Source organism: Staurois parvus, unplaced genomic scaffold (assembly GCF_062004578.1).
Source record: "Staurois parvus isolate SC_StPar_1 unplaced genomic scaffold, SC_StPar_1.0 ptg001842l, whole genome shotgun sequence".
Taxonomy (NCBI): domain Eukaryota; kingdom Metazoa; phylum Chordata; class Amphibia; order Anura; family Ranidae; genus Staurois; species Staurois parvus.
This window is the reverse complement of record NW_028319638.1, coordinates 550,243-556,242: the sequence shown is the minus strand read 5'-3', so window position 1 is coordinate 556,242 and position 6,000 is coordinate 550,243.

Here is a 6,000-nt window from a genome sequence, read left to right as displayed (position 1 = left end):
CAACTCCACCATTCACCTCATTTTTGTTCATGTACCTTGACAAGCCTCACTGGGCTTTTTTATGACATTGGCACACTAAAGGCTTCTTTCTAGCAACTCGACCATGCAGATAATTTTTGTTCAAGTACCTTGACAAGCCTCTCCGGGTTTTTTTGCTTCTTTATGGCAACTCCACCATGCAGCTCATTTTAGTTCATGTACCTTGACACGCCTCACCGGGCTTTTTTGTGGCTTTGGCTCAGCAAAGGCTTCTTTCTGGCAACTCCTCCATGCAGCTCATTTTCGTTCAAGTTTTCGGTGTATTGTGCTCCTTGAAACAACCACACTGTCTTTTCCCAGAGCAGCCTGGATTCCACCCGAGGTTCCCCGTGGGGGGTTTTCTTTGTATCCCGAACAATTCTTCTGGCCGTTGTGGCTGCCATCTTTTTCAGCCCATTCTCTATAAACCCTAGAGATGGTTGTGCGGGAAAATCCCAGGAGATCAGCAGTTTGTGAAATCCTCAGACCGGCCCGTCTGGCACCAACAACCATGCCACGTTCAAAGTCACTTAAATCCCCTTTCTTCCCCATTCTGATGTTCGGTTACTGTTGCCTTTCTATCATCTGGAACCAGTCTGCCCATTCTCCTCTGACCTCTGACCTCAACAAGGCATTTTCCTCCACACAACTGATGCTCACTGGATATTTTCTCTTTTTCGGACCATTCTCTGTAAAAGCCCAGAATGGTTGTGCGCAGGGGCGGACTGACAACTCATGGGGCCCCTGGGCAATAGGGGATCATGAGGCCCCTGTGTCCTTGCCCAAACTCAAAAAAGCCTATGAAAAAGGTACCAGGGGCATCTCATGGGGCCCCCTACTGACCCCGGGCTCTCGGGCGGTGCCCGAGTTTCCAAATGGTCAGTCCGCCCCTGGTTGTGTGGGAAAATCCCAGTAGATCAGCAGTTATTGAAATACTCAGACCAGCCCATCTGGCACCAACAACCATGCCACGTTCAAAGGCACTTAAATCCCCTTTCTTCCCCATTCGGTTTGAACTTCAGCAAGTCGTCTTCACCACATCTAGATGCCTAAATTCATTGAGTTTCTGCCGTGTGATTGGCTGATTAACCATTCGTGTTACCGAGCCATTGAGCAGGGGGACCAGACAAGGTGGCGGGGAGTGTATATATATATCTGTGTATATATAGATGAGTCCTAGGCAAGGGCGACTGACCATTTGGAAACTCGGGCACTGCCCGAGGGCCCGGGGTCAGTAGGGGGCCCCATGAGATGCCCCTGGTACCTTTTTCATAGGCTTTTTTTGAGTTTGGGCAAGGACACAGGGGCCCCACGATCCCCCTATTGCCCGGGGGCCCCATGAGTTGTCAGTCCGCCCCTGGTCCTATGAGCAGGCATAGGTGGCTTTCCGCTGATTTTCAGCCTGATTTGGATTTTCAGCCTCCTCCTGGAGGGTCTCCAGGCCAGACTCCTGTGTCTAATGTCCCGCAGGGTCCCCTCGGAGGGAATCACAGATCATTGTTGGTGAGTGACATCTGCGGCGAGCGGTCTGCAGGAATGGATTGCTTCCCGCTCCTCTCCTTCTCCACCTCAGCCCCCGGGGGTGGGGGGGGGCGGGGTCCCGCTGGAGGGCGGGGGGGGGCAGGGTCCCGCTGGAGGGCGGGGGGGGCGGGGTCCCGCTGGACATCGTCTTATTACTCTATAGTTGATTTAATATACTCGATGGACCAGGGGCGGACTGACAACTCATGGGGCCCCCGGGCAATAGGGGATCATGGGGCCCCTGTGTCCTTGCCCAAACTCAAAAAAGCCTATGAAAAAGGTACCAGGGCATCTCATGGGGCCCCCTACTAACCCCGGGCCCTTGGGCAGTGCCGAGTTTTCCAAATGGTCAGTCCGCCCCTGCGATGGACCGACCCCCATAAATCCCTGGCACATCGAATCGCTGTAAGTTTTCTACAACTGGCCGTTATAACAAAGACATTTCCTGTTGTCAGCGCTTTGCCTCCCTCGGGGCCGCTGATCACCTGCAGCCTCTTTGCTACACATGTGCATCCATTCCGAATCGAAATTTGGACGAATTTTCCATCATTTGGAGATTCGGATGTATCGGAATTACAACAGTAACACATTTTTAAAACGAATCGAAATTTGGAAAAATTTGAATCGATTCGAATTTGAAAACAAGAAGAGAATAAAATAGAACAGAAAGTAAAGAAATAGAAAAAAAAGAAGAGAATAGAAGGGGGGGGGGGAGGGGGGGGGGACAGAATAGAAGAGAAAATAAAGGAACAGAATAGAATAGAAAGAATATAACTGCCTTCTGAAAGGCGAATTTGGAATAGAACAGAATACATTAGAAAATACTAAAATACTTTACAAAAAATTGTGAACTGCATTATGGTGAGGTGTGTAGTGATGGATGGATGGAGACATGGATGGATGGATGGAGACATGGATGGATGGGGAGATGGATAGATGGAGACATGGATGGATGGATGGAGACATGGAGGGATGGAAGGGTGGATGGAGACATGGATGGATGGAGACATGGATGGATGGATGGAGGGATAGATGGATGGAGGGATGGACGGATGGAGGGATAGATGAATGGAGGGAGGGATGGATGGAGACATGGATGGAGACATGGATGGATGGATGGAGGGCTGGATGGAGGGATAGATGGATGGATGGAGGGAGACATGGATGGAGGGATAGATGGAGGGAGACATAGGTGGATGGATGGATGGAGGGATGGATGGACACATGGATGGATGGAGACACGGATGGATGGATGGACACATGGATGGATGGAGACACTGATGGATGGAGGCATGGATGGATGGACACATGGATGGATGGATGGAAGGATGGATAGATGAGGCATGGATGGATGGAGACATGGATGCATGGATGGATGGATGGATGGAGACATGGATGGATGGATGGAAGGAGGGATGGATGGATAGATGAGGCATGGATGGATGGATGGAGACATGGATGCATGGATGGATGGAGGGAGACATAGATGGATGGATGGATGGGTGGAAGGATGGAGACATGGATGGACACATGGATGGATGGAGACATAGATGGATGGATGGATGGGTGGAAGGATGGAGACATGGATGGATAGTGACATGAATGGATGGATGGGGACATGGATGGATGGAGACATGGATGGATGGATGGATGGAGGTATGGATGGAAGGATGGATGGATGGATGGAGACATGGATGGATGCATGGATGGATGGATGGATGGATGGAGACATAGATGGATGGATGGAGACATGGGTGGATGGAGGGATGGATGGATGGAGACATGGAAGGGTGGATGGATGGATGGAGACATGGAAGGGTGGATGGATGGATGGAGACATGGATGGATGGATGGAGGGATGGAGACATGGATGGATGGATGGAGACATGGATGGATGGATCTTGGAGATATTGCTGGTTACAGATTGCAGCATTTGTGGCTCCTCCTGTACACTTCGGTGAGATGTCGCCATCTTATGGTCACATTGCATATAGCATTCAGGTGACATCACCGAACATTTCCGTACAGATACAATAAATATATAAACACCTTTTTCCTTCTGTTCTCGGCTGCATAAGGAGCTTAGAGAGTGGGGGAGGAGAAACAGCAGGACGTTGATTTTTGGTGCAGGTTTAGTGCAGTAAAAAATAAAGGCCACAAAAACGCCCCTCCCCACTGAATGGAAAACACGCCCCCGTGGTACATTTCTGGTTTGGTGTTTGAGTTGTGTGTCATGTTAGAAACGCACCACGAAAGCGGTAAGAAGGCGCGTGCGATGGAAAAAAGTGTAAAAAAAAATGATTATGGGTGGAAGTCCGGATGATTTTTTTGTCATCTCCGGGGTTACAGAGAATGGTCCGAAAAAGAGAAAATATCCAGTGAGCGGCAGTTGTGTGGAGGTATACGCCTTGTTGAGGTCAGAGGAGGATGGGCAGACTGGTTGGAGATGATAGAAAGGGAACAAGAACTCCAATAATCACTTGTTACACCCGAGGTATGCAGAATACCATCTCTGACCGCACAACACGTCCAACCTTGAAGCCATCAGAGTGCCCCTTACATCAACTGTCCCATCAGAGTGCCCCCTTACATCAACTGTCCAATCAGAGTGCCCCCTTACATCAACTGTCCCATCAGAGTGCCCCCTTACATCAACTGTCCCATCAGAGTGCCCCCTTACATCAACTGTCCCATCAGAGTGCCCCCTTACATCAACTGTCCAATCAGAGTGCCCCCTTACATCAACTGCCCCCATCAGAGTGCCCCCTTACATCACCTGCCCCCATCAGAGCCCCCTTACATCAACTGTCCCCATCAGAGTGCCCCCTTACATCAACTGTCCCATCAGAGTGTCCCTTACATCACCTGTCCCCATCAGAGTGCCCCATTACATCAACTGTCCCCATCAGAGTGCCCCTTACATCAACTGCCCCCATCAGAGTGCCCTCTTACATCAACTGCCCCCATCAGAGTGCCCCCTTACATCAACTGTCCCATCAGAGTGCCCCCTTACATCAACTGTCCCCATCAGAGTGCCCCTTACATCAACCATCCCCATCAGAGCGCCCCATTACATCAACTGTCCCCATCAGAGTGCCCCCTTACATCAACCGTCCCCATCAGAGTGCCCCTTACATCAACTGCCCCCATCAGAGTGCCCCATTACATCAAATGTCCCAATCAGAGTGCCCCTTACATCAACCGTCCCCATCAGAGTGCCCCCTTATATCAACCGCCCCCTATCAGAGTGCCCCCTTACATCCACTGTCCCCATCAGAGTGCCCCTTACATCACCTGCCCCCATCAGAGTGCCCCCTTACATCACCTGCCCCCATCAGAGTGCCCCCTTACATCAACTGCCCCCATCAGAGTGCCCCTTTACATCACCTGCCCCTATCAGAGCGCCCCCCTTACATCAACTGCCCCCATCAGAGTGCCCCCTTACATCACCTGCCCCCATCAGAGCGCCCCCCTTACATCAACTGCCCCCATCAGAGTGCCCCCTTACATCAACTGTCCCCATCAGAGTGTCCCATTACATCACCTGCCCCATCAGAGTGCCCCCTTACATCACCTGTCCCCATCAGAGTGCCCCCTTACATCAACCTGTCCCCATCAGAGTGCCCCCTTACATCACCTGCCCCCATCAGAGTGCCCCTTACATCAACTGTTCTATCAGAGTGCCCCTTACATCCACTGTCCCCATCAGAGTGCCCCCTTACATCAACTGTCCCCATCAGAGTGCCCCCTTACATCAACTGTCCCATCAGAGTTCCCCCTACATCAACTGTCCCCATCAGAGCCCCCTTACATCAACTGTCCCCATCAGAGTGCCCCCTTACATCAACTGTCCCATCAGAGTGCCCCATTACATCAACTGTCCCCATCAGAGTGCCCCCTTACATCAACTGTCCCATCAGAGTGCCCCCTTACATCACTGTCCCATCAGAGTGCCCCCTTACATCAACTGTCCCCATCAGAGTGCCCCTTACATCACTGTCCCCATCAGAGTGCCCCTTACATCACCTGCCCCCATCAGAGTGCCCCTTACATCAACTGTCCCATCAGAGTGCCCCTTACATCAACTGTCCCATCAGAGTGCCCCCTTACATCAACTGCCCCCATCAGAGTGCCCCTTACATCACCTGTCCCCATCAGAGCCCCCTTACATCAACTGTCCCATCAGAGTGCCCCCTTACATCAACTGCCCCCATCAGAGTGCCCCTTACATCACCTGTCCCCATCAGAGCCCCCTTACACACCTGTCCCCATCAGAGTGCCCCCTTACATCAACTGCCCCCATCAGAGTGCCCCTTACATCACCTGTCCCCATCAGAGTGCCCCCTTACATCAACTGTCCCATCAGAGTGCCCCCTTAACATCAACTGCCCCCATCAGAGTGCCCCTTACATCACCTGTCCCCATCAGAGTGCCCCCTTACATCAACTGTCCCATCAGAGT